Source organism: Somniosus microcephalus, chromosome 1 (genome assembly GCF_052327205.1).
Source record: "Somniosus microcephalus isolate GS21.2 chromosome 1, FLI_Smic_1.0, whole genome shotgun sequence".
NCBI classification, from domain to species: domain Eukaryota; kingdom Metazoa; phylum Chordata; class Chondrichthyes; order Squaliformes; family Somniosidae; genus Somniosus; species Somniosus microcephalus.
Genome location: NC_140987.1, coordinates 368,616,338 through 368,643,591, shown reverse-complemented (window position 1 = coordinate 368,643,591; position 27,254 = coordinate 368,616,338).

The following is a 27,254-nucleotide window of genomic DNA, read 5'->3' as shown; positions in this document are numbered from 1 at the left end:
CTCACTGGAGTTTAGAAGATTGAGAGGGGATCTCATCGAAACCTATAAAATTCTGTCAGGCCTGGACAGACTAGGTGCAGGAATGATGTTTCCAATGGACGGGGAGTCCAGAACCAGGGGTCATAGTCTAAGGATAAGGGGTAAGCCATTTAGGACTGAAATTAGGAGGAATTTCTTCACCCAGAGAGTGGTGAACCTGTGGAATTCTCTGCCACAGAGGGCGGTGGAGGCCAGTTCATTAAATATATTCAAGAAGGAGTTGGATATATTTCTTAAGGCTAAAGGGATCAAGGGATATGGGGAGAAGACAGGGGCAGGGTACTGAATTTGGATGATCAGCCATGATCTCATTGAATGGCGGAGCAGGCTCGAGGGGCCGAATGGCCTAGTCCTGCTCCTATCTTCTATGTTTCTATTATACCCACATTCAAACCCATTACGGTCAATGGGGACAGATTGGTCCCTTCTGTGTAACCCAGATACGTCCAGATTTGGGCGCAAAGATAAGGGCTCCCAATGGGGTATAAAGGTAGCACCTCAGGAAGCCATTCTCTCTCTCTACCACCTCGCTTCCGGTGCCCTGCCTTCAAGAGAAATGTCACAGCCCACCCAAAGGAGTGGAATACCTGCAGTTACTTTTGAATTACTGGGGTATCTCTACTTCGGGTGGTGAAAAATCCAAGGCAGACCACAGGGCATGGAGCAGGCGTTTCAACATCGTAGACTGGTGAGCATAAACTTTCTGGCCCATTACAAGGCAACCTAGATAGGTATAAGGGGTGGGAACTAAAGGGGAATTTTGTTAAATTGTCATTTTAGTCAATTTTCCCTCGATGTGTCCGTCTTTTCTTCTCCCCGTTAAGTAAAAGTGTGCTGTATTCATAATTATTTTCACTGAATAGCAATTCATTCTTTATTATTTCAATAAAACATTGGGATTTCTTTGCACCAAACCATTGATTTTGTTTTGTCTATACCGCTACTGAAATAAGTCCGGCAGTCAGAACCAAAGGGGAAGCGATTTGAACCGCACGGGGCTGGAACAGCTCAGACACATGGCTGACTGACCAGGCAAAAACCCCAAACCAAACCCCCCCCGCTTACAGTCAGGTACCCGCATCCTTTGAAACTGGCATGGAGGCGGGTTCGGCGCAGATTGGGTTCGTGACCCCGTTTTCGGGATTTAACCCCTCACACACCTCCAATCTCGACTCCACGTCCCAATGAAAACCCTGCCCATAATCTCCCATAGAGAGTCTTCCTGCTATCGCAGTTTCTCCAACAGTGCCGCTCCCTTCGACCTCATCTCCACCGGTGACCCTTGCTCCCTGATCCTTCTCTCTCTGGGACAATGGCGCACCTATATTGCTCCGTTCTGGCGTCTTTGTCTCGTCGCTCCCTTCCTGTTGCCCCTTTAAGGCTCCTGCCTCTTGCACCCTCTCCTTGTCTTGCCCCCTCCTGCTCACCGAGATGTCCGACTCCCCATCTTTCTTTGGAGTACTTACATTTACCATGCACCCCGCTCCCGCCTCCTCTCCCCCCCGCGGACACCAGATTCTTTAGGGAGAGCTGTACCGTACTATGGCTCGACTTTGCCCTTGACCCGTGCTGCCCTCTGCTGTCTTTGATCTTTTTCAATGTACTTGGTGTGTTTTCCACCATCTTCTGCCACTTCCTGTGCTCTTTTCTCCTTCAATTCACCAGCTGTGTCCTTCGACTGCTCCGCTCCTCCGGCCGGTCCACACATACCTCCTGCTGCTTCTCCCATCTCCTCATCACTCATAGAGCTTCCTTCTGCCTCACACTCACAGTGGGTGGGGTCTTTGTGACACACCCCACAGCTCTCCGCCTTGCATTTCCAAGCGATGTGTCCAACTCGCCGCAATTATAACAGTACAAGTCCGGACAGTTTCTTACAAGATGGTCGTGTCCAAGACAATAATAACAATCCTTCACTTGGTTATCATGCAGTAATCAGAAGTATTGCACTCTTTCCATTGTCTTGAATTTCATACAATACAGTAATGACTTCAACCCCTGTGGGAACCGCACTATTATGTAACGGGTTCTATCTGCTACCCGTGTTCCTGGATAGTATCTCCTCTTTATTGCCGAGCAAATGTTAATGTCCCATGACTCCAACTTTTTGATTAGCACATCATCCTCAATATAAACCAGCAAGTTTAAGAATGAGCCCACCTCTCTTCCTAATATAACAGAGATACCTCCAAGAACTTATCACCAACTTTCAAACTGAGTAAAAGTCTTTCCACCTCCTCTCGGCCACTGACCGTCACCTCAAACCCAACATTCGGCTTTGGTTGGCAGGCAAAACAGCTTCCCACACCACAGTCCTCATGCGCTGCTTGGATAATATCTCAAGCTCGTATTTCCTTATCCTCACACTGAACCACCACCTTGTTTTCTTTTCCCAACCTCCTGGAGTCCCAGCCCAAATCTTTGGACCTTTTTCTCTCCCTTCCAGCAACAGTTTCTCCCCTGATTAAATTAATCTTGGGGACACTGTTTATCGGCTGCTGTTTATGGGCCAAAAAGGCCCAAAAACCTGAAAAAAAAACCACTACCAACTTTTTATAAGCTCACTCCAACCACCTGCAGTAATCAGGCAACCAGCAGCGCCTGCTTACTCCTAGCTCCTCCCACCTAGAGAGTGCTACCCACTGAGCCACAGCTGATACCAGAAATGTGAGGTTATACCTATCAGGAAGGATTAACAGGCTGGTTCTCTTTTCTCTTGAAAAGAGAAGGCTGAGGGGTGACCTAATAGAGGTCACTAAAATCATGAAAGGTTTTCATGGATTAGGCACAGAGGGGGGAATTTTTCAGGGGTTCAGTGGCGGGTCGGCTGTGAACATTTTTTTGTAACAGCGGGTCAGGACCCCGCTGTCAACCCGCCACCACGCACTTTTCCTAGATGTCAGGTCTTTCAACACTGAACAGACCCGACACACAGTGCCAGGTAAGTCAATTCAGGTCATTATGACCTTGTTAACAGCCCATTAAGAAGTATTTTGAGCACACATTTACATTTTACGAGTTCTCCCACGGGGTCCACGCTTCTCAGGGATCACGTCAGGTAAGCAGGTCTGGAGTTGTATGCAAATGTGCTATATAAGCTACCATGTCACAGCTGTTCACTTTCCAAGCACAGAAGCTGTTGCTTTCTGCATTTGGAAGACAGATTGAGCTTTATGCAGATTGCATGTGTTTGGAGTAAACTATCCAGTGTCACCTCATTGGAACAACTTCTCTCACCATTGACAGATTGCTTCTGCCATCTGAAGTTCACCTGCCATTTATTACATCAGCATCAGTGCCCTTGAAACAATCTCACCTTGGTCATCAGAATCCCACCTGGATCAGCCCCAACACCAGCAGCACCAGGCACACCAGCAGCACCAACAATCAACTGATGCTGCACAGGACAGCAGCCAACCACATTACTGCCCAGGAGGCCAGGAATGGCCTCACCATGGCCAGATTTACTTCACTTGACGCTGTATACTCTGGCTGCCACATGATGATGGGGAGAGTGATGGGGATGTGATGAGTGGCACAGCAGGATGAGGTTGAGTGTGGCTTTGTTCTAACGTTTCGTGATCTATTGAGATCATTGAAAGGTTTGCGACACTGCAGCCTGGTCCTCTTGACAACATCCCTGCTTGTGCCCTCCTGTGCAATGTGCAACCAGGCAACATTGGTCTCCTGCAGAGGTCTCTTCCACCCACTGGAAGGGAAGAGAACCTCCCTGTGTGCTGTTACTCCTTCTATAAGCATACGGAGGGAGTCATGGGAGAGTCTGGGTGCAGCCATGCACCTCTGTGCTGTGCTTGTCAGTGTTTGCCGCACCTCAAGATGTAGAACACTAACAGCACAACTGTCAAAATCAAATTGTGCATGTTCCTTTTAAGGAAACCAGCTGATGACGTGTCATCAAATGATGTCATCAGACCTGTAAGGCTTGCAAAATTATACAAATTCCCCCAAAGTAAGAAAAGAAGAGATATTGGACTGTTTGAAATAATATTGGGCCAGAAAGGGGCTGAAAATCAAAACCCCAGGAAGAATTGGCTAGTTCAAAAAGCATGTTCAGGCCTGTGGAAAAACCTGTGACAAAAGGAGGCGGAATGGGTCCCCGAAACACAGACAGTTTGAGTATTGGAAAGGCCAGATCATCTGGGAATGTTCTGGGCCACCCCAACCATTCTACATAAAGACAATAAGCCCACGGAAAGACTGTTCCCACCGAAACCCACAGGGCCATTAAGAACATGAATAATGCAATACATGCCAACAGTCAACAAAAGAGAACCTAGCCCCAGCAGGAAGAAGACAATCAAACAACAGTTTAAAACCAATCAGAAAAGATTTCCAAAACACTTTACACATTTTAAACTGATTTCAAGGCAATCCCGAAACCAGTTAAAAGCCAATTAAAAATAGAAGCGACCATCCCCGAAATGTGATGAGAATTAAAACATATTAAAAATAACGAGCCTGCCAAAATTAACAAAGGACCAGAGATTTGGTGGTCAGATAAGCCAGGCCTCAAAACAGTATAATTGAGGCCTGCTATTTCAGTGAAACAGTGCACAGTGCAGTACAGTTCACACAGCTGAGGACACAGCTCAAGAAGGTTCAGTACAGGAGAGAAAAAATATGGTTCAAAAAAGATATCATCATCACTGTATTTAGTTGGAGAATCGGAGACTTGAAGAAAGAAGAACGAAATGGAAGAAAAAGGAAATCGCGGCAACCAAAGGCCTCAAGAAACCAACAACTACCAATATTACCACCAACCAGGTAATATTGGGCCACCGTGACCAACAAGAAACCAACCACCGAGAAATCGAAAATCACAAACTTGTTTCCACTCTACAGGCTAGCCTGACTTACCCCTGGGTAAGGTTTGACACAAAAGACTCTAAAAACTATACCTAACCAAAGAAAATTGGGTACTTGTAGGGGGCGGCGTGTGCCCAGTCAGCTCTGCCCCTGACTGTCTCTGAACGGTTCGAATTGCTCCCACACCCCTGGGTTCTAGACACCAGATTTAGGTACAGGCGGCAATACAGAATTAGAGTAGACAACTGGTTTGGTACATGAAAAACCGTAATTTTATTAAAGGCGCAACAATATTATAACACTGGAAATTACTGGAATAATTACAGGCATATGAAAGTAAACTTAGTTGGGAATGGGGAACACACGGCACAACGAGGGAACAATCACATTAATAATCCCCCATACACTTGTCCCACCCCCAATAGCTAACTAGATTGAACTAAGAGGGGCCAGGGATTTATGCTCACCTATGGGGTTTCCTTGACAGTTCGAAACCTGTCAATTAAGCTGGTTGCGGTTTTGGGGTTCGCTCTTTGTGTTCCCTGGGGCCTGCCGTCCCCAAGTGGTCTCAGTCTTGGGAACTGCGAAGGTCCCTCAGTTGGGTTGAGTCTGCTGATGCGGTAAGGGCACGGTTATGGATTTGTCCGGTAAGTCCCCTTTTCTTTTGCTAGAAATAGGGACAGTAATGTCTTTTGTTGGATACCTTAGGTTGTAGAGTGGAAACCTCGGGTTTTGTTCTTCTTGTGGTGGTTTGGTCGTCGAGTTTCGTTGCAGTTGGGGCTCAGTTGGTGGTATTCGGTGTAGGCTTGGTCTTTTACGGCCTAGTTGTCCTCGGTTGAGCCTGCCCCGCCGTGCTGCGACCTCGATCTTGCTGTTTGGCTGTATTCCTCATCGTGCCCCGATGGCTGGCCCTCGATCTTGTTGTTTGGCTTTATTCCTTGTCATGCCCCGATGCCTGGCCCTCTCCTTTCGCGCATTTGGCCCCCGGTGTTTTGGTGGGCATTTCCTCGGTGTCAGCGCGGGACAAGGAGAGAAGAAGAGGAGAGCTTGGCTACCAGTGGGCCTACAATTATATCGGTTCTTCACCCCTTATCTGCGCGCCAAATCAGGTCACGTTCTTTGTTTAATTTTGGTGGGCTTGTCTAAAGTGTTTACAGTCATTCACCTTAACGGCTTTTGGGGCGGTTGTCTCCTTGCTTAACGGCTTCAATATCCTGGCTGTTTGTCATTTATGAAGTTTAATCGTCTTTTCCTGGCTTGGTAGCTACTTTAAGCTGTTACCGATTATTTATGCAGAAAGTTAATGGCCTCAAGATTAGGTCTATCCTGAGTCGACCTGTTCCAAGATGAAGAATGCATATTCTGTGTTTATCTAGCTATCTGGCTTTAGAAATGACAAAGTCTTTCACAGGTCCATGCCTGCCAGGTTTCTCTTCACAGCTTTGAATGGACCTGCTTTTGCAGGGCTTTGCTTTTTAAAATCCTGCAGGCTTCTGTCACGAGCTTTCAGAAGCCATTTCCTTTTGGGTACCCTTTTTAATAACTTGTCCATTCAGGGTCCCTTTTATTGATAACTTTTGGGGAATGTGGGAATTTTGTGAACCCTACACTCTCCCCTGTTGATACTAAACTCGCTTTAAGTATCATACTTTCAAGGTGAGCAAAATTCCCGACCCTCCATAGTCGACCTTCCCTGTAATTACCTACCCAGGATCCCATGACACATGCATTTCCCATTCTTTAAAATTCAATTTTTTTCAATTTCAATTTTATTGGTCACATAACTAAATACAAGAAGTGTAATCTAGTCAGTGAAATGCTTTTTTCTTGACGAGCCGAGAGCACCAAGCAGCAAGAACACTTAGCTGCCTGGTACGCACGGAGCTCGCAAGGACGGCAACCATCTTCATCGGCGCCATCACAAAAAAACACATACCGACATATACACGCATGCATACTTTAAATATAAATAAAGCAGACATAAAATAAATAAAAGACATAAAAAGACAGCACATAAAATGAACAAGCAATAATGTAAACAAAAGTAATTTCTACAGTAATTACATTGATATTTCTACCCAGGCTTCTAGAATAATCTCTGGTTATAGGGTGGTCGCACTGGGAGAGCATCGTGAGGAACTCACAACTTATCATTAAATAAATTTAATTAATTAATTAAATTTAATAAATAAAGTGCCCCCTCAGTCTTTTTCGATGTTTCCATCTTGGTCTCTCTCGATGTTTCCCCTCTCTCTCTCTCGATGTTTCCTCTGTCTTTCTCGATGTTTCCTCTCAGTTTTTCTCGATGTTTCCCCTTGGTTTCTTCCACACACCTGGCCTGCACATTACCCTGGCTGTCCAACTTGGCGTCCTGGCAACCGGGTTCCGCTCCAGCTCTCATCCTTCAAACTGTTACTCCAGCTCTCGACCTTCAAACTGTCTCTCCAGCTCTCGACCTTCAAACTGTCACTCCAGCTCTTGACCTTCAAACTGTCCTCTCTCCAGCTCTCGACCTTCAAACTGTCTCTCCAGCTCTCGACCTTCAAACTGTCTCTCCAGCTCTCATCCTTCAAACTGTCACTCCAGCTCTCGACCTTCAAACTGCCTCTCCAGCTCTCGACCTTCAAACTGTCTCTCCAGCTCTCGACCTTCAAACTGTCCTCTCTCCAGCTCTCGACCTTCAAACTGTCCTCTCTCCAGCTCTCGACCTTCAAACTGACTCTCCAGCTCTCGACCTTCAAACTGTCTCTCCAGCTCTCGACCTTCAAACTGTCCTCTCTCCAGCTCTCGACCTTCAAACTGTCTCTCCAGCTCTCGACCTTCAAACTGTCACTCCAGCTCTCGACCGTCAAACTGTCCTCTCTCCAGCTCTCGACCTTCAAACTGTTTCTCCAGCTCTCGACCTTCAAACTGTCACTCCAGCTCTCGACCTTCAAACTGTCTCTCCAGCTCTCGACCTTCAAACTGTCTCTCCAGCTCTCGACCTTCAAACTGTCACTCCAGCTCTCGACCTTCAAACTGTCTCTCCAGCTCTCGTCTTTCAAACTGTCCTCTCTCCAGCTCTCGACCTTCAAACTGCTCTCTCCAGCTCTCGACCTTCAAACTGTCACTCCAGCTCTCAACCTTCAAACTGTCTCTCCAGCTCTCGACCTTCAAATGTAGTGTACATAAGCATACATAGGCAGAATACATTAATTTACACACATCCAAGCATGGAGGGGGCCAACACCCCTGCACCACTTGGCACTCATACATCTTTATTAGAATAACACGTCAAAAGTCTTAATTAACAATAACAAAGAAAACACAAAAAAAAACAATCTTTATTCAGAAACACAGCAAAAAAATTCAAACATGTGTATCTCCCTCCACCTTAACATAATGTTCCTTCCAGGTCCTTTGGTTTCAGAATTCCAGCATTTGGCCTTTTCCCTTGCACTGAGTGCACACTAGGCACAATATTTTTCCCAGCTGGCAAACCATGAGAATGTGGGAAGCCAATCTAATCCATGAAGGGACCTCTATGTTTTCAAAAATGTCCCACCAGGGTGGAACCACAATATCCAATATTTTGGCCCCTACCTCTACTGTCTTCTGCTCCAGAGTGTAGAAATGTTTCAGTGAGACTATTACTGCTTTTAGTATTTTGGTGAGGTGTTCTGGGAGAGGGGGGATTTCGTATCCGAAATGTGCTACATATTTTTGCAGGTTGGTGAAGTTCTCTTTTACAGTGAGGTGAACAGTGGAGGGTTCAGGAATGGGGACAATCCATTCCTGGGCCACTTGAACTTCTGCCTCGGGTTTAAAACAGAAACTGCTGTCAATGCTGGTAGTGGGGCGCACCTGTGTTGACCTCCTATGTCCCACCTCCTATATATGTTACCTGTGGGGGGACATGGCCTTGTGCCATTGCCTCCATGGTACAATTTATAGGTTTTGTGCCAGCAGCTCTGAACCCACACTTTGGTTTTGAATAGGCGCTCAAGTGCTGGGGAGACAGGATTATGTGTGCTCCCTGGCTCCGGCACCCCAAGAGGTCAGTACCTGTCATAGCGTGATCCCACTTTATGACATAAAGTGGGACCGCCGTGAAACGGATGTGTGCACCCCCTTGAATGACTCCAATGTTCTCTACCCTGTATACCGGTGCAGGTCGGGCTGTCCCACCCATGACCGGCATTCTTACTACTATACCCATAATAGTATGGTATGAACGTCCACAATCTATTGGGACTGGGTAGGCCTCAGAAGCCAGCCAGAGTTGACATGGGCTTAATGCATTCTCAAATGGATGGAGGGCTGCGATGTGCTTGTTGCTGATCCAGGAGGTGACTAAACCCTGTTTTAAATCCTTCAGGTTACTGCGGCCCTCGCCCAGCAACCATGCCCCGTACAATACGCACACCTCGTTCTGTGCAGCCTGATCTGAAGCATTTCTGTCCTCTCTTATGAGGGCATTTACAGTCTTTGCGTGCTTCTCCAGCTCAGCTATTATCTCCTTTAAATGGACTGTCATGGCCTGGTCCTCATGTAACTCTGAGCCTACTACCTTATTTTCATCCATTAGGATTTTCCTCAATTGTGTTTTTAGACCGTTTATCTGTGTCTGCAATTCTATGTCATCCAGGCTGTTGATGACAGAGGACCCTGTGTTAAACGTTGTGAAACCATCATTCCAGGCTCCCCTTCTTTGTCTTCCCGCATTACCAAAATACTCATTGTGTGTAGTGTACAGTTCTGTTTTGTCTACATTGGCAAAATCGAACTTGTAGAATTTCCTAAACATTTCATTTAACAGGGCCTGGTATAGCTGTTCTGTCTCTTTGTGGCACCGCTCAGGTAAGTGTACCTCGGTAAGGTTTAAAATCACGGAAGCTACCGCATAGTGTACCCCTTGGTATAGCACCTGATCCATCGGCAATAGTACCAGCCCATTCCCTGGTCCCTTGGTGGTGGCAGGGCACCCCTCCCTGTGTGTCCTTGCTGCCTGGGTCGTGGGCAGGGGCTTTTGGGGGCGGGTCACAAGTTCAGTGGCATTCACTGGGATCGGGGAGTATGGGACCGCGCACGCCTGCAGGCTGGAATCCCGCTCCACCCCCTCCCCGACATCTTGCCATTGCTGATGGAAAATGATGCATATGCCTGTGGGGCAGACCTTCTCTGACCTCCACATAGAGACATAAATCCCCTGATCTGGTTCCCACCACTTGTCCCAGCACACAGTCAATCCCCTGTGAGCTTATGTAATCATCCGATGGGTGTTGTTCCCCAATCATTCCCACTCAACTGCGGGGTTTCCCATATCCTTGCTCAGTTTTCAGAATCACGGAATCACAGAAACCACACAGTGCAGATAGAGGCCATTTCGGCCCATCGAGCCTGCACCGACACATATCCCACCCGGTCCCCGTAACCCCTACACCAACACATATCCCACCCTATCCCCGTAACCCCACGTATTTAATCCCCCTAACACTAAGGGTCAATTTATCATAGCCAATCAACCTAACCCGCACATCTTTGGACTGTGGGAGGAAACCGGAGCACCCGGAGTAAACCCACGCAAACACGGGGAGAATGTGCAAACTCCACACAGACAGTTGCCCGAGGCTGGATTCGAACCCGGGTCCCTGGCGCTGTGAGGCAACAGTGCTAACCACTATGCCACCGTGCTGCCACCACCACCTGTCCCTTGCATGTTAAACATACACATTTCCCTACGGTGACGCTGACCCTTGTAGCAACGAACTGTACCCTGGGGAACAGGAGGGAGGCCTCCCCGTACGTGAACTCGGTCTGGCTGGATTACTGGGTCGAATTGGACCCCAACCACCCTGGCCACCTCCCCTCGTGGAAGTAAATGGCGAGCTCCTCCACACCCCGTTTGCCACCTCCATCGGTAACGATCGGTGCTCTCTCTCCTGAGCACCCATAAATGTGGGAGTCCTCCACGTCACCTCATTTTCCAATGCTCATTCCTATCAGGGCGAGTAGGAGTACGCCCCCCTTCATCTTGAAATCCTCTCCTGGAAAGAAACACAAGAGCATATAGCCAGGTCCCGTGAGATTCTCTGGTTTGGGTGAAGCATAGTCGAGTCTTGCGACTTCGACTCAATACAAACACTCTTAACAATACTACTACTTATTTAAAACTACCAATCACCTCGTTTAAACTTAAACTAAACACCCAAACTTAACAATATCACACTTAAATTGCATAACTATATACATCCGCCGCCCATCTCCGGGCGGCCAGGCTAATTCCTGTTCAGGCTGCGGCACACTGCTCCCTTCGGTGTGGCCGCACTGTCCTGCACTTTCGGTCCCTCGCAGCCTGTGGCTGCTGGCTGGGGACCTCTGTCCTTAGATTTACCCCTGACTCGAGAGGCTGTCCCTTTAAACTGGGGAGCCGGTGACCATGGTTTCCTTGGCTGGGGCGTTCGTGGGGACCTTCTGGGGATTTTGGCTGGTGGGGTTTTTCTGGCTGGTGGTTCTCTAACACGAGCCACTGCACCCTCCGGTGTGGTCTGTGGGCTTTCCACTGCCGCTGGCTGGCCATCTTCCTCCTCAGGCTTCACCTCTCCTAACCCTGGGTTAGGGGCAGGTAACTCTTCGCAGCCTGGTGCTGCAGGCTGGGGGTCCTCATTCTCAGGTCCCACCTCACCTAAACCTGGGTCGGGGCGGGGTCTTCACCCTCACATCCCACCTCATCTAAATCTCAGAAGAGTGGAGGAGTGTCCCAAGCAGTGGGCGGGATGGCCCCTCCCCTAAAACAAGCCACTGCGCCTGCCTGTGCAGTTTGTGAACTTGCTCCTGCTGCAGGCTGAGGATTTCTATCCTCAGACCTTATCCCAACGGGCTGTTCTCTTTTCTCGGGCTTAAATAATTTACATTGATTAATATGGAACCATTTGGTGTGCCGAGGCATCGTAACGGCATATACCATAGGGCTGGCCTTGTCTACAATGCTGTAGGGCCCCATGTATAATGGTTCTAGACTTCCTACCCGAGCAAAATTCCTCACCATAACCTGATCCCCTATTTTCCACTCGTGGTGTTTTCGGGGTTCTAACAGCAATAGGTTACTCCGATGCTGCTTTCCCATGTTCCCAGCCGTCTTCCCGTGGACCTGCTTAAGGTGCTCGAAGAGGTTTCGGGCGAACCTGTCCCGGTTTACCTCCCTGAGCTGACCTTCTGTGAGAACCGGGGCTAGTACATGGGTGGGCGTCCGCATAACACTGCCAGTCATCAGCTCATGTGGGGAGTACCCCATGCTTTTTGACTCGCTGGCCCAGATCCCCACCAGGACCAACGGTGGGACCTCGGCCAATTTTCTAGGTGAGTCCACCGTCTCTTTCCTCAGCCTTTCCTTCAAGGTCCTGTTCATCCTCTCCACAATCCCTGAGGACTGTGGGTTGTGTGCAACGTGCCACTTCTCCTCGATGCCGAGCACCATAAGGGTATTCTGCATGACCTGCCCGGTAAAGTGACTCCCTTGGTCGGACTCCACATATTGTGGTAGCCCCCATCATGAGAACACTTCCCGGACTAGGATCCTGGCTGTACCCAGAGCTGTGGCTGTTTTGCAGGGGAAGGCTTCTACCGATTTCGTGAGCACATCTACCAGCAGTATTATAGCCTCCCTGGGCGGTGGGCAGGGGTCCGATGTACTCGACCTGTATCGACTGCCATGGTCCCTCTACCCTCCTGATGTGTCCCATAGGTACCTTCCTTTTGTGGGTGTCAGGATTGTTAGCAGCACACACCAGACAGTTGGCGCAGAACTTGCAGACATCGTCCCTGAGTCCTGGCCACCATCCCGCCTGTTCCACCCGCTGCCAGGTGGTCTCAGGCCCGGGATGCTCTGCTCCTGGACCCTCATGGGCCAGTTGAAGGAATTCCCTCCGGTGCTGCTGTGGTACTAACCATTGTTCTCCCCTAAATAGCATGCCTTCTTTCACGGAGCGGGCTGCTGTGCCGTAAGGGCCCTCTACCCCTTTTCCCTCAGTCACTGCACAGAGGACTGCCTTGAGGATGGGGTCTTGGGTTTGGACCGTCTTAAGGTCCAGGGCTAAAGCTACCCCTGCACTCCCTGTTGTCCCATTCCTACCCCTGACTGCTGCTACAGGACTGGACCCATATGGATCCCAGAAAGTGCTGGTGTGGGCACCCTCCTTAGCTAGCATGTCAGCCTGCTGGTAACCTGCCCTGACTATGGGGTTCTGTGGAGGAATGGGCTTTCGCCTTATGGATGAAAACCTCCCCTTCCTCCCCCACTGCTGCTAAGATTTTCTCCAGCAGGCGTTTCACCGCGAGGGGTCTCCCGTCGACGGAAGTGTATCCGCAGTGGGACCAGATGGCCAGGTATTCCATACACGAATTGCAGGTGAACATACTGTCCCAGCAAATCGTGTATGGAGTGGGGAAGATTTCGGGGTGTGTAACAACGTACACCACCACGGACAGTTCAGCCTGCTGGGCACTCATGGTGCTGGGGAGCTTAATTGCCAGGACATGTAGGGGGTGGCGGGTGCGGGTGGTTTTGCTTGGCACGTGCGTGCGCCCAGTCAGTTATGCCTCTGACTGTTTTGTGAGCGGTTCAAATCGCTCCCACACCCCTGGGTTCTAGACACTGGACTTAGGTACAAGGCGGCGGTACAGAGAAGACTCGAGTAGACAGGTGGTTGGATGTAAACAAAACCAAGATTTTATTGAAGAGGAAAAACTTACTTAATACAATCTCATGGAAAATAATTACTAGTGTACACTTCTACAGGCAAAAATTACAAGAGAATCATAATATACTTATATACAGGGAATGGGGAACACATGGCATATCGAGGGAAAACAACTATCTTAACAATCCCCTTATCATTATCCCACCCCCTATACCTAACTAGATTAAGAAATGAGGGGTCAGAACTTCATGCTCACCAATAAAAGGGTTTGTTAGATTCAAAACAGCGGTTGGGTTCGGGGATCGCTCTTGGTGCTCTCTGGAGCTTGTCGTCATCACGTGGTCTCCAGGCGCTGCAAGGGCGTTGTCCAGGTTCGCGTACCCCAAAGTTACAGTCTCTGTTTGGGTACTTTACCTTGCAGGGATGGTTCTTCGTCGACAGCCGCCAGATTGAGTTAGTGTGCAGTTATTTGAAGGTCGGCCGAGGCTGAAGGCCCGAAGATCCGAAGCCTCTCCTCGTTTGGTCTTCTTCCGCTAGTCTGCCCCTCGGTGGTTTTCCGTTCTCTCCTCGTCTCATCCCGCCTCGCCTGGCCTGAATTTGTCCGTGTCCGCCCGACCCGGTGCCGGGGCGGTTCCAGATGGAGTGTAAAAGGGCACGGGCAAAGGCCAGGGGGTAAGCGCAGGACGGGGAAAGAGCGGCAGCCAGGAGGGCGAGGGGCCGAGAAGCAGCACCAGCACACCAACCAACGAACACACCTGACGATCTTGGACACCAACTCTCCGTCTTCATGAACCTACTCAATGCTACCCAGGGCCTCCAATTATACCTTCGTTGAAAACCCTTATCTGCCCGCCAAATCAGGTTAGTTCTTTGTTTAATCTTGGTGGGCTAGTTTAAACTAATGGCAGCAATACATATTAACTGGTTTTGGATGGCAGGTAATCGCATCTACCGGCCCGATAATTGACGTGCATTGTCCTAAAAGTTCCTTGATGGGCCTTGTCTGGCCTCGATGGCTCAGTTAATCTGTTTCCGATAATGTATGCAGACTGGTTGATGGCCTTAACTATAGGCCTAAACTGAATTTGGGTTTTGTCTCCAATTCGGTCTAATGCATAATTCAAAGTCCTGTCTGGTTCCAAAATACAAAGTTTCTCTTCACAGAAAGCCTGCAGCATTAGTTTCGATTTCTTCCGTGCTGTCTGTGTTGCAGAATCCATTTTGGAATCCCACAGGATTTCTGCCACGAGGCACAGACGCCATCTTGGGTACCCTTTTTAATTTTAAAATGTCCACGCAGGGTCCCGTTTATTAATAACAGCCTTTGGGGAAATGCAGAAATATTGCGAATTTTACAGGCAATGTTTGCCGCTGGGTCATAAACTCCACAACCTGTGAGCCGCTTACCAGCAGATACCATGCTGGAGCCATCCACATAGATTTCGCGGCCCGTGGGGTGTATCCTGGCCCGTAAACCTATGTCCACTTCCCAAACACCTTCTATGGAACACCAGTGGGCTGTTCCAGGATATACCAAGTTGGCTGCGAGCTTTGGCTCACAGAGCCCTTTTACTTTTAGGTCCATCTGTGAGAGAAGCAGGGTCCAGAGAGCAATGCCAGTGTAGTGTCCGCGCCTTAATAATACACGGACTGCAGGAGAACAATAAAACAGGTATTTACTGAACAGAGGGTAACTTAAGACTGAAGTACAGAAGCCTGCTATGGCTTTATATACAGGGGTGGTCACTGCCGGTACTGCAGTATAGAATCAGTTCTTCTCTTAAAAGTACATACACAACAATTCCTCCCCTTTTAGATAAACAGTACATAACATTCATTTAACAACTAAATAATAACTAATTACAATTTTCTCTGTATTTTATACATCAACTGAAATAATCATTTATAAGTTCAGTCTTTGAGGAGGCTTCCTGATCCTGACTGGATAGCGCCTTTCTCGAGTATCCTGTTCTTGCGGCGGAGTTGATTCTGGCTCATTGTCATTGGTTGGTTCGTCAGCTTCCAATACCACTGCTTCTGAGGTAGACGCAATCTGTACTTCGGGTTGATTACCAGGTGCACCTGCTTGTGGTATGGGTTTGGCTTGTTCCTGTGACTCTAGAATCTGGTCAGCATGGCGTCTCACGATGCTCTCTCCAACGTCCACTGTGTACATTAGTGGTCCCTGCTGTGTGCATATCGTTCCTGGCTGCCATTTTTCTGTTCGGTAGTCACGGGCCAAGACTGGTTGCCCTATCTTGAAGCTCCTGGTTGGCTTCTCATTTATGTGCTGGAATTGCTTATCCTCAACATCTCGTCTTATGTTTGGTTTGAGCAAATCCAGGCGACATCTTAGCCTTCAGTTGAAGAACATTATGGCTGGAGCTTGGTTGGTGACTGCATGTGTCGCATTCCGGTAAGCAAACAAGAAATTATCCACCTTGTGTTGCAGTGGTATGTTGTTGTTATACATTGCCTTTTTAAAGGTCTGAACAAACCTCTCAGCCAATCCATTTGTGGCTGGATGATATAGGGCAGATGTGTAATGTTTCACCCCATTATTCCTCAGAAACCTCCGGAAATCCTCGGACACAAACTGTGGCCCATTGTCGGAGCAAATCTGTTCTGGCAAGCCATTCCTGGCGAAGATGGTCCATAGACTGCAATAGTTTTCTCCGTGGTGGTGGAGGACATTTTGATGATCTCTGGCCATTTCGAATGGGCGTCCACAGCGATTAGGAACATTGAGTCCATAAATGGACCAGCAAAATCAATGTGTACCCGTTGCCATGGAGATTAGGGCCACTCCCATGGATGTAGCGGGGCCTGTGGTGGAGCGTTTTGGACCTTCTGGCATCCTGTGCATCTCTTGGTCATATCCTCGATTTCTTTATCGATTCCCGGCCACCACACAAACGCCCTGGCTAGGCTCTAGTCCACCTTGGACAGCACACCCGAATGCTCCAGACTCTCCAGCTCTGCTTCAACAGCTGGGCGGATCGTGTAAGGCACCGGTCTGGCCTTAAAAAATTTTGGGTTTGCGTTATCTTCGATTTTTATCATTGCCGTTACTCCTTTTAGAGTCCCAAGTCCTTGTTGGAACACCTCTTTCACGTCAGTTAGAATTTTTGACAGTCGTCCAGGTGTGACGTCATCATCCTTTTTGTCACTCACAGTTAGCGCCTGAATGGAATGCCAATCCAATTGTATTTTTCGGATCCATTCACGTCCCAATAATGGTGGTCCTCCATCTTGTAGTATATATCGATACAGTTTCTGTGTTTCCTTGCCGTTGTATTCAACTGGCACCCTTATTTTTCCTCTGGGGTAGACTTTTTGCCCCGTGTATGTCTTCAATACAATGGACGTGTCCTTCAAGGGTATGTGTGAGAATAGCCACTCATAGTCTCGTCGATTCATGACAGTTACGACTGATCCTGTGTCCAATTCCATCTTTACTGGGGACCCTGCTATCATGAGGGTGACCCAAATGGTTCGGTGATCCTCCTTTGCGATCACGTTGTATAACTTTAGACAACTTATTCTCCTGCTCCCAAAGTCCTTATCACTCTCCTGATCTTCCGAACTACTGTCTGTCAATTTCTTTACTTTCTTGTACTTTTCCTAAGTAGTTCTTCTAGTGTTGGTTTTCTTTCCCGACCTGCAGACTCTTGCTATGTGTCCCATTTTTCCACATTGCCTGCATACTTTGTCCTAAAACCAGCAGTCCTTCTGATCATGGGTTGTTCTGCTGCAGAGATAGCACTTTTCTGCTCCATACGCTATTTCGTTAGCGCTGTATTCTTGTGGTTTCTGTTGTATTTCCGCAGCTCCCCGTGCTGCTGCTTCGTAGGATACTGCCACGCTGAAAGCCTGTTCTAGCATCAGGTCCTTTTCCGAAAGTAGTCGTTTCTGGGTTCTTCCACTCTGGAGCCTGCAGACAAACTTATCCCGTCAGGTGTCTGCCAGTCCTGCTCCGAACTGGCAGTGCTTCGATAACTTGCGTAGTTCCGTAAGATAGTCAGCATTGCTCTCATCTTTGTGCTGTTTTCTTTTATGGAACTTGAATCTTTCTGCTATCAGCAGCGGTGTAGGGTTTAGGTGTTCCTGTAAGATATTAACAATCTCTTCAAAATTTTTCTCCATTGGTTTAGCTGGGGTAATTAAATTCCGCAATAGGCCATACGTTCTCGCGCCCATCAAATTTAATAATACCAACGCCTTCTTTCCATCGGCCACCTCATTTGCCTTGCAGTACACTTCAATTCTTTCCACATACGTGGTCCAGTCTTCTAACTCGTTGTTGAAAGCAGTGATACTGCCACTTTTCGGCATCTTGGGTGATTTAAAATGGCGCCTCCCGCACTTTTCCTCTTCACCAATGGATTAAAATGGCGCCTCCCATGCTTTTCTGTCTTCCCCAATGGAATAAAATGGTGCCTCCCACGCTTTTCTTTCTTCCCCTTGCTGCCACGCTGCTCCTAGCGTTCTGCAGGGTAATGGCGGCGACCCGCGGCTTCGGCGCATCTCACATTTCCTTCCCCTCGTTTTATTTTCGCTACGCTGCCCGGTTCTTGAGCACCGACCATGCCCTGTGCGCTCCACCCTCTCTCTCTCTCTTTTCCTCCCGACGACGCTGCACGGCCCCTTTGCAGAGCCGCTCGATCGAGCTCGAGCCCGACGCAGTCCGGAAGGGTCAGCGCACTACCTGCTACCAGCACGATTTGCTGGAACACCTTGACTGGGGAGCCAAGCCCAGCTCTCCACAGCCTCTCCTGCAGCTCTCCGAACTCCGAGGGATCCTTGGGCGGTTGCCCGCGGTCGACGCCCGTTGCTCTGACTTCGACCTCCAAGAAGCTTCTTCTCAGGGAAAGATCCCCGTGAGGTGATGCAGTACTGCAGGTGAGTTCGAACCTGTTCGTCGCCACTGTAGTGTCCGAGTATCAATAATACACGGACTGCAGGAGAACAATAATAACAGGTATTTACTGAACAGAGGGTAACTCTTTTGTTTGTACCCAAAAAACCCAAATTGGACTGTAAACAAAAGTTCAACTAAAACTTAATAAATCAAATTCAAATTTGGTTTTCCGGGTTGGTGATGCACTCCAGTCCCCGCGGCGCCCACTGGTCGCAGAAATACTCAAGCGCACCGGCGGACACCGCCTGCTTCATCTCCAGGGCCACCCGGGCGCGAACATGGCCGCGGCAGAGAGGCAGGCAATCCGGCTGGACGACCCCCTCGACCGCCCGCTGCCTGGACCAATTGATGGCTCTTTTAGCCAGGCCCAGGAGCAGGCCCACAAGGAGGTCCTCCAACCTCCAGCACGGTGGCATAGTGGTTAGCACTGTTGCCTCACAGCGCCAGGGACCCGGGTTCGAATCCGGCCTCGGGTGACTGTCTGTGTGGAGTTTGCACATTCTCCCCGTGTTTGCGTGGGTTTCCTCCAGGTGCTCCGGTTTCCTCCCACAGTCCAAAGATGTGCGGGTTAGGTTGATTGGCTATGATAAATTGACCCTTAGTGTTAGGGGGATTAAATACGGGGATAGGGTGGGATATGTGTTGGTGTAGGGGTTACGGGGATCAGGTGGGATATGTGTCGGTGCAGGCTCGATGGGCCGAAATGGCCTCTATCTGCACTGTGGGGTTTCTGTGATTCTGTGATTCTGTGAACCTGTCCACTCCCCTCCGCACCGGGTGACCGTAGATCAAGAGCGTGGGACTGAAGTGCAACCAAAAATCGAGGAGCAGCCCCTTCAAGTAGTGAAAGAGGGGCTGCAACCTCTCACACTCCATATAAATGTGAAACATGGACTCCTCCAGGCCGCAAAAAATGCAGGCGGCCTGGGAGTCCGTGAACCTACTTAAAATCTTATTGCACGGGACCGCTCCGTGCAACACCCTCCAGGCCAAGTCCCCGATGGAACAAGGGAGGAATCCCGCGTAGAGAGCCCTCCATTGGGGACCTCCGCCACCGCCAGTCGGCAAGATGCCACGCCAAGGCGTGTCCGGACGGTAGACGAAGATGGCAAAGTGGAGAGTGTGCAGGAGCAGCCCGTACAGGAAACCACTCCACGCGGAATGAAAAGGCACGGAGGGTATTTCCTCGAGACGGCTCAAGTTGTGAGGCGCCGGTTCCCGAGGGGAGTTTCGGGGCCGAGCGCCGATGAGAAATTCCGTCCGAATGGGGGTAAGCTCGGACGGGATCGCCCCACGTGCTTGAGCCGCCTCGATACACCTAGTGGAGTCGGGGCCCAGTGCCGCTTTCACCGATTCGATGGCTTCGACTGCGAGCCGGACGTTGGCCCAGGACAGGTGCCATGCCATCTCCTCCGGCGCCATCCAGCCCGCTCATCCACCATCGAGCAGGTCCCCGACTCTGGTCACCTTGCCAGGCACAGCCCTGCCCTCCGCCAGCCGCCCGAAGCCGCGTTCGTGGAGGTGCGGATTCCTGAGCAGCGGCTCCCGAAGGAGAGCCGCCGCTCCTGACGGGGGAGAGCTCCGCCTGGAAGCGACGTAGTTCCAAACCCATAGTAGTTCCTGGTAGAAGACAGGCAGCTCCCGCAGGCCGGCACGCCTGCCGCCCATTTTCGCAAACAGGAGCTGCGTGTCGTAATTGAGGCCGTGCAGCTGGCGGAAGAAAAACGTCGCCAGCGCACACCATCTCGGAGGATTCTCGACGTACAGGTATCTCTGCAGCGTCTGAAGACGGAAAGTCGCAGCCTGGGTGCGAAGGCACACCAGCGCCTGACTGCCCTCCCTAAGCGGGAAACACAGAACCGCGGCAGAGACCCAGTGCTTCCTTTTGTCCCAGAAGAAGTCGATGAGCTTCTGCATCTTGGCGACAAACGCAGGGGGAGGGATCAAAGTGACCAACCGGTACCACAACATGGCGGCCACCAGCTGGTTTATGACCAGCGCTCGACCCCTGTAGGACAACACTCAGCGCAGTCCTGTCCAGCGTCCTAGGCGAGCGGTGACTTTGGCCTCCAGCTCTTGCCAGTCCGCCGGCCAGGCGTCCTCGGCAGGGCTAAGGTAGACTCCCAAATAGAGGAGGCGCGTGGTGCTCCAGGTGAAAGGCCTGAACTCCTCCGGCAGGGAGTCCACCTGCCACTGACCCACCAGGAGTCCGGAACATTTCTCCCAGTTGATCTTGGCGGAGGATGCGTCCGAGTAAATCTGCTGGCATTCCCGCATCCTCCACAAGTCAGCGGGATCCGTGACCGTGAGGAGCACGTCATTGGCGTAAGCCGAGAGGACCACCTCCACGTCCGGCCCTTGCAGAGCCAGCCCCATCAACCTCTTCCGCAAGAGGCGCAGGAATGGCTCCACGCAAACGGCGTATAACTGACCGGACATGGGGCATCCCTGACGCACCCCCCTCCCGAAGCGAAGGGGCGCCGTCAAGGAACCGTTAACTTTAATCAGACACTCCGCGGCGGCGTACAGAAGTCGGATCCGGGCAACGAAATGCGTCCTGAACCCGAATGCGCGCAGAGTCCCGAAGAGATACTCGTGAGCCACCCTGTCGAACGCCTTCTCCTGATCCAGGGAAAGGAAGGCGACCGACAGACCAGCCCTCTGGGAGTGGTGGACCAGGTCCAGGACCAGATGGATGTTATCGTGGATGGTCCGGCCCGGGACCGTGTAGGACTGGTCGGAGTGGATCATGTGGGCCAGCACGGTGCCAAGGCGAGCAGACATGGCCCTGGCAAAGATTTTATAGTCCATGCTGAGGAGGGAGACCGGGCGCCAGTTCTTAAGGAGGCGGAGATCGCCCTTCTTAGGCAGCAGGACAATGACCGCCCTGCGCCAAGAGAGGGGCATCTCCCCGGTATCCAAACTTTCCCCCAGTACCCGCGCATAGTCGCCCCCCAAGACGTCCCAGAACGTCCTGTGGAATTCCAAGGTCAGCCCGTCCAGCCCCGGGGACTTTCACCTAGGGAGCTGGCGGAGGGCGCCGGTCAGCTCCGCCAGGCTTAGCGGAGCGTCCAATTTTTTGGCGCCCTCCGGGCTGACCTTCGGCAGGTCCTCCCACAAAACTCTGCGCGCATCCTCGCTGGACGGATCCGAAGAGAAAAGAGCCCCGTAGTAGGTGCGGGTCTCCGCGCTGATTCCCTCCGGATCTGAGGCCAGAGATCCGTCATCGGCCAGCAGCCCCAAGAGCTGCTTACGGACTGATGCGCTATCAATTACTCGTAAAAGACTGAGAGTTAGAAGAGTAACTAAAGGCTTTTATTAACAAAAGAATGGAGGTCTGCCTCGAGTGGTCGACCGGTCCAGAAATACAAAGGGCTGGGGAGCAGCCACCTTTATACTAGGACTTGTGGGAGGAGTCAGCCGGGGCATGTCCAGGCATGTACACAATGGAATGCAAACAGTATACAAACAGTGGTTTACTACATTCACCCCTTGTTTAAAATTGAGTCCGGTGGGGTGAAGTGTATTAAAAGTTAGTGTATTGGAGTCTCTCCGGAGGTCTTGTCTGCCGCTGTGATCGGCGTGGCGACGGCAGGGGTAGTGAAGCTTCCGGCATCAAGTCCCGCGTAGGCTGTGGCGCTGGCGTGTCGTCCTCGTAGATGTTGAGCGGGTCGCGGGACCCAGGCCTGCCGTCTGCTGGGGCTGGATATCGGATCGTGGGGGGGGGTGGTAGTGGGTTACTGCAGCCCCCGAGGGTGCAAGGTCTCTTATGGAGACTGTGTCCTCCCGCCCGTCCGGGTATGCAATGCAAGCGTACTGGGGGTTGGCGTGGAGGAGGTCGACCCTCTCGACCAGGGGGTCCGTTTTATGGGTCCTCACGTGTCTTCTCAGTAGGACCGGCCCTGGGGACGTCAGCCATGGCGGTAGCGATGTCCCCGATGTGGACTTCCTTGGGAAGACAAACATTTTCTCATGAGGGGTGGCGTTAGTGGCAGTGCAGAGCAGTGACCGAATAGAGTGGAGCGCATCGGGTAGCACATCCTGCCAGCGGGAGGTTGGAAGGCCCCTAGACTTTAAGGCTAGCAGTGCGGCCTTCCAAACTGTCGCATTCTCTCTTTCCACCTGTCCGTTCCCCCGGGGGTTGTAACTAGTGGTCCTGCTTGTGGCAATACCCCTAGTTAGCAGGTACTGACGGAGTTCGTCGCTCATAAACGATGAGCCCCGGTCGCTATGGATATAGCTGGGGAAACCGAACAGGGTGAAGAGGTCATTTAGGCATTTAATGACCGTGGCACTGGTCATGTCCGGGCAGGGGATGGCGAACGGGAAACGGGAGTACTCATCAATAATATTGAGGAAGTACACGTTGCGGTCGGAGGAGGAGGGGAGAGGCCCTTTAAAATCGACGCTCAGGCGCTCGAAGGGGCGAGTGGCTTTTATCAGGTGAGCCCTGTCTGGTTTATAAAAGTGCGGTTTGCACTCAGCGCAGACTTGGCAGTTCCTGGTCATGGTCCTGACCTCCTCAATGGAGTAAGGTAGGTTGCGGGCCTTGACGAAGTGGAAGAACCTGGTGACCCCCGGGTGGCAGAGGTCATTGTGGAGGGCCCGCAGTCTATCGATCTGCGCGCTGGCGCAGGTGCCACGCGATAGAGCATCCGGGGGTTCGTTGAGCTTCCCGGGCCGGTACAAGATCTCGTAATTGTAGGTGGAAAGTTCGATTCTCCACCTCAAGATCTTGTCATTTTTGACTTTGCCCCTCTGCTTGTTGTTAAACATGAAAGCGACTGAACGCTGGTCAGTGAGCAGGGTAAATCGTTTTCCGGCCAGGTAGTGCCTCCAATGACGCACAGCCTCCACAATAGCCTGGGCCTCCTTCTCAACAGCGGAGTGTCTGGTCTCCAGGACCTGGAGGGTTCATGAAAAGAAGGCCACGGGTCTCCCCGCCTGATTGAGGGTAGCGGCCAGGGCAAAATCGGACGCGTCGCTTTCGACCTGGAAGGGGATGGATTCGTCCACTGCGTGCATGGTGGCTTTGGCGATGTCCTCCTTGATACGGTGGAAGGCTAAGCGGGCCTCTGCCGTCAAGGGAAAAGAGGTGGACTTGATCAGCGGACGGGCCTTGTCCGCATAGTAGGGGACCCACTGGGCGTAATAGGAGAAAAACCCTAGGCACCTCTTCAGGGCCTTGAGGCAGTGGGGCAGTGGGAGTTCCATAAGGGGGCGCATCCGGTCGGGGTCGGGACCGATGACTCCGTGTTCCACAACACAACCAAGGATGGCGAGGCGGTTTGTGCGGAATATGCACTTCTCCTTGTTATATGTCAGGTTCAGGAGTTGGGCGGTGCGGAGGAATTTTTCGAGGTTTGCGTCATGGTCCTGCAAGTCACGGCCGCAGATGGTCACATTGTCCAGGTATGGGAAAGTGGCCTGCAACGCATTTTGATCTACCATCCGGTCCATCTCCCTTTGGAAGGCGGAGACCCCGTTGGTGACGCCAAAGGGAACCCTAAGGAAGTGATAGAGGCGGCCGTTTGCCTCAAAGGCAGTATACTGGCGGTCCTCAGGGCAGATAGGGAGCTGGTGGTACGCTGATTTCAGGTCAGTGGTCGAGAAGACGCGGTACTGCGTGATCTGATTGACCATATCAGCTATGCGGGGGAGTGGGTGAGCGTCCAGTAGGGTGTAGCGATTTATTGTCTGGCTGTAGTCGATGACCAGGCGCTGCTTCTCGCCGGTCTTAACGACCACAACCTGTGCTCGCCAGGGGCTGGTGCTGCCCTCAATAATCCCTTCCTTCAGGAGCCGCTCCACTTCGGTTTTAATGAAAACCCTGTCCCCGGCGCTGTATCGCCTGCTCTTTGTGGCGATGGGCTTCCAGTCGGGGGTGAGGTTAGCAAACAGTGGGGGGGGGGTGACTCGGAGTGTGGAGAGGTTGCACCTGGTGCGCGACGGGCAATTTGGAAGCTGCGGGCTGCGGACTGTGAGTGGGGGGAGGGGTCCACCGTACGCCATCGTAACACTTTTAAGGTGGCACTGAAAATCTAACCCCAGTAGAACGGCAGCGCAGAGGTCGGGCAGGACCAGAAGTTTAAAATTATCGTACACAGTGCCGTCTACTATGAGTGTCACCACGCAGTAGCCGCCAATGTCCGCTGACTGGGATTCGGAGGCCATAGAAATCCGCTGGTGCGCAGGCAGGACTGGGAGAGAGCAGCGCCGCACCGTGTCAGGGTGGATGAAGCTCTCCGTGCTCCCAGAGTCAAAAAGGCAGATTGTATCGTGACCATTTACCTTAATGACCATTGTTGTACTGGCCAGTTGGTGCGGTCTCGCTTGGTCCAGTGTAACGGATGCCAGCGTAGGGGTCGGTGTGTCGCTGCGGGTATCAGATGAGGCGGTGTCGGGGGCCTGCTGCGTCCCGGCTGTCGTCCAAGATGGCGGCGTCCATGATCCCCATGTGGCTGGAGGCGTCCAAAATGGCTGCTGTACCGGTGATTCGCACATGGCCGAGGAGGCCCAAGATGGCGGCCCGCATGGCCCACACGCAGCGCTGCTGGGGTTCGGGGTGGCTTTGGCCCTGCAGACGCTAGCGTAGTGTCCCTTCTTCCCGCAGCCCGAGCAGATCGCGTTTTTCGCCGGGCAGCGCGCTCTGGGGTGTTTTGCCTGGCCACAGAAGTAGCATTTCTGGCCTTGGGGCACTGCTGTCTGGCCTTGGGACACTGCTGCGGTAGTTGGGCCATTGCTGGGGTGTGGCTGGGGTGGCACGGCGCTATGAGGCGGTCCTACCGTGTCCCAGGCTGTCGTTCCCCGCGGCGTCCACGGTGCAGAGGGGTAGGCATCCATGCCCTGGTAGGCTGCATCCAATGATAGTGCAAGTTCAGAGGCCTTGTTGAGGCTGAGGTCACTCTGCTCCAACAGTCGCTGTCGGGTGTAATTGGATCTGTGGTCCGCTACAAAAGCGTCCCGGATAAGTTCCTCTGTGTACACGGTGGCCTTTACATCCTTACACCCACAGGCCCGGCCAAGCACGGACAGTGCCTGAAGATATTCCACGGTCGATTCCCCAGGTTGTTGTTTACGACTCCCCAGAAGGTGCCTGGCGTACACTTCGTTCACTGGGCACGTGTACTGGTCCTTGAGGAGCTTGATAGCATCCGCGTACGAGGTCGCGTCTTGGATGACCGAGTACACTCGGTGGTTCACTTTGGAGGTCAGGACATCCAGTTTGTCCTCTTCCGATTTGATTGCTTCGGAGGCGGTCAGGAATTTTTCGAAACACTTAAGCCAGTGAGTAAACTTGGTGGATGAGTCCGCCTCCCGATGATCTAAGTCCAGGCATGCTGTTGTGAGGATCTTTTCCATTATAAACATTTTGTTAATAAAATTGATGCGCTATCAATTACTCGTAAAAGACTGAGAGTTGGAAGAGTAACTAAAGGCTTTTATTAACAAAAGAATGGAGGTCTGCCTCGAGTGGTCGACCGGTCCTGAAATACAAAGGGCTGGGGAGCAGCCAGCTTTATACTAGGACTTGTGGGAGGAGTCAGCCGAGGCATGTCCAGGCATGTACACAATGGAATGCAAACAGTATACAAACAGTGGTTTACCACACGGACACCCCGTCTTTTTTCCAGCGAGTAGAAGAAGGGGGAGCCGCGGTCCAGGTCCCGCAGGAGCTGGATCCGCGACCTCACGTATGCGCCTCGGGACCCGATGAGCTGCAGGTCCCTCAGCGCGCCCTTCTTCTCTTCGTACACCTTCCGCAGGGCCGGGTCCTCGACGACCTGACCGAGACGGGACTCCAGGTCGAGCACCTCCTTCTCCAATCGCCCGACTCGGGCCTCCCGCCTCTTGGTCAACCCCTTTGCGTACTCCTGACAGAAGAGACGGATGTGAGCCTTGCCCACATCCCACCATAGCCTCAAGGAGGGGAAGCCCCCCCGCTTCCTTCTCCAGTCGGCTCAGAACCAACAAAAGGAATCCCGGAACCGCGCGTCCTCCAGCAGCAGGTTGTTAAAATGCCAGTACCCGGACCCCCCCCGTGCGCGCAGTGGAGCGAGCTCCGCCCACACCAGGTGGTGGTCCGTGGACGGCATGGAAGCCGCCGGAACACAGGAGACGTACGCCCGGGAAATGTAAAGGCGGTCGATTCTGGACCTTCCTCCCCCAGACCTCATGCTAGTGAAGGCGCTGCAGTCGGGGTGGAGATTTCGCCAGACGTCCACCAAGTCGAAGGACCCAACCAGGTCCCTCAACCTCTCCATCGCCGACAGGCTTCGCGGGGGACCCGAACGGTCTCTCGCCTCGAGGGTGCAGTTAAAATCCCCCCCGAGAATGACGCACTCGCCCACTTCGACGGAGCCCAAAGGAGCGGACACTTCTTCGAAGAAGCGCATTTGCTGCACACCGGTCTGAGGGGCGTACACGTTCACTAGATGGAGCGGCACGCCCCCCAGGCGAACAGTGACCTGGAGCAAGCGGCCCGGCACGTGCTCCTTGACCCCCAAGATCTCCGGCTGAAAATGCGGGGCCAGCAAGATAGCCACCCCGCTGGAATTGTTGGAGAGGTGACTCATGCTGACCCCTCCTTGCCACTCCAGGAGCCACGTGGCTTCGTCTCCCAGAACGATGTGGGTTTCTTGCAGGAAACACACCGCATACTTCCCGTCCCGAAGGACCGAGAAGTTATTGAATCTGCGGCGTGCCTCCCTGCTGCCGTTGATGTTGAGGCTGGCTATGGTTATCTTCATGTCAGAAGCATAGTGCAACCTCTACCTACAACTAATGGG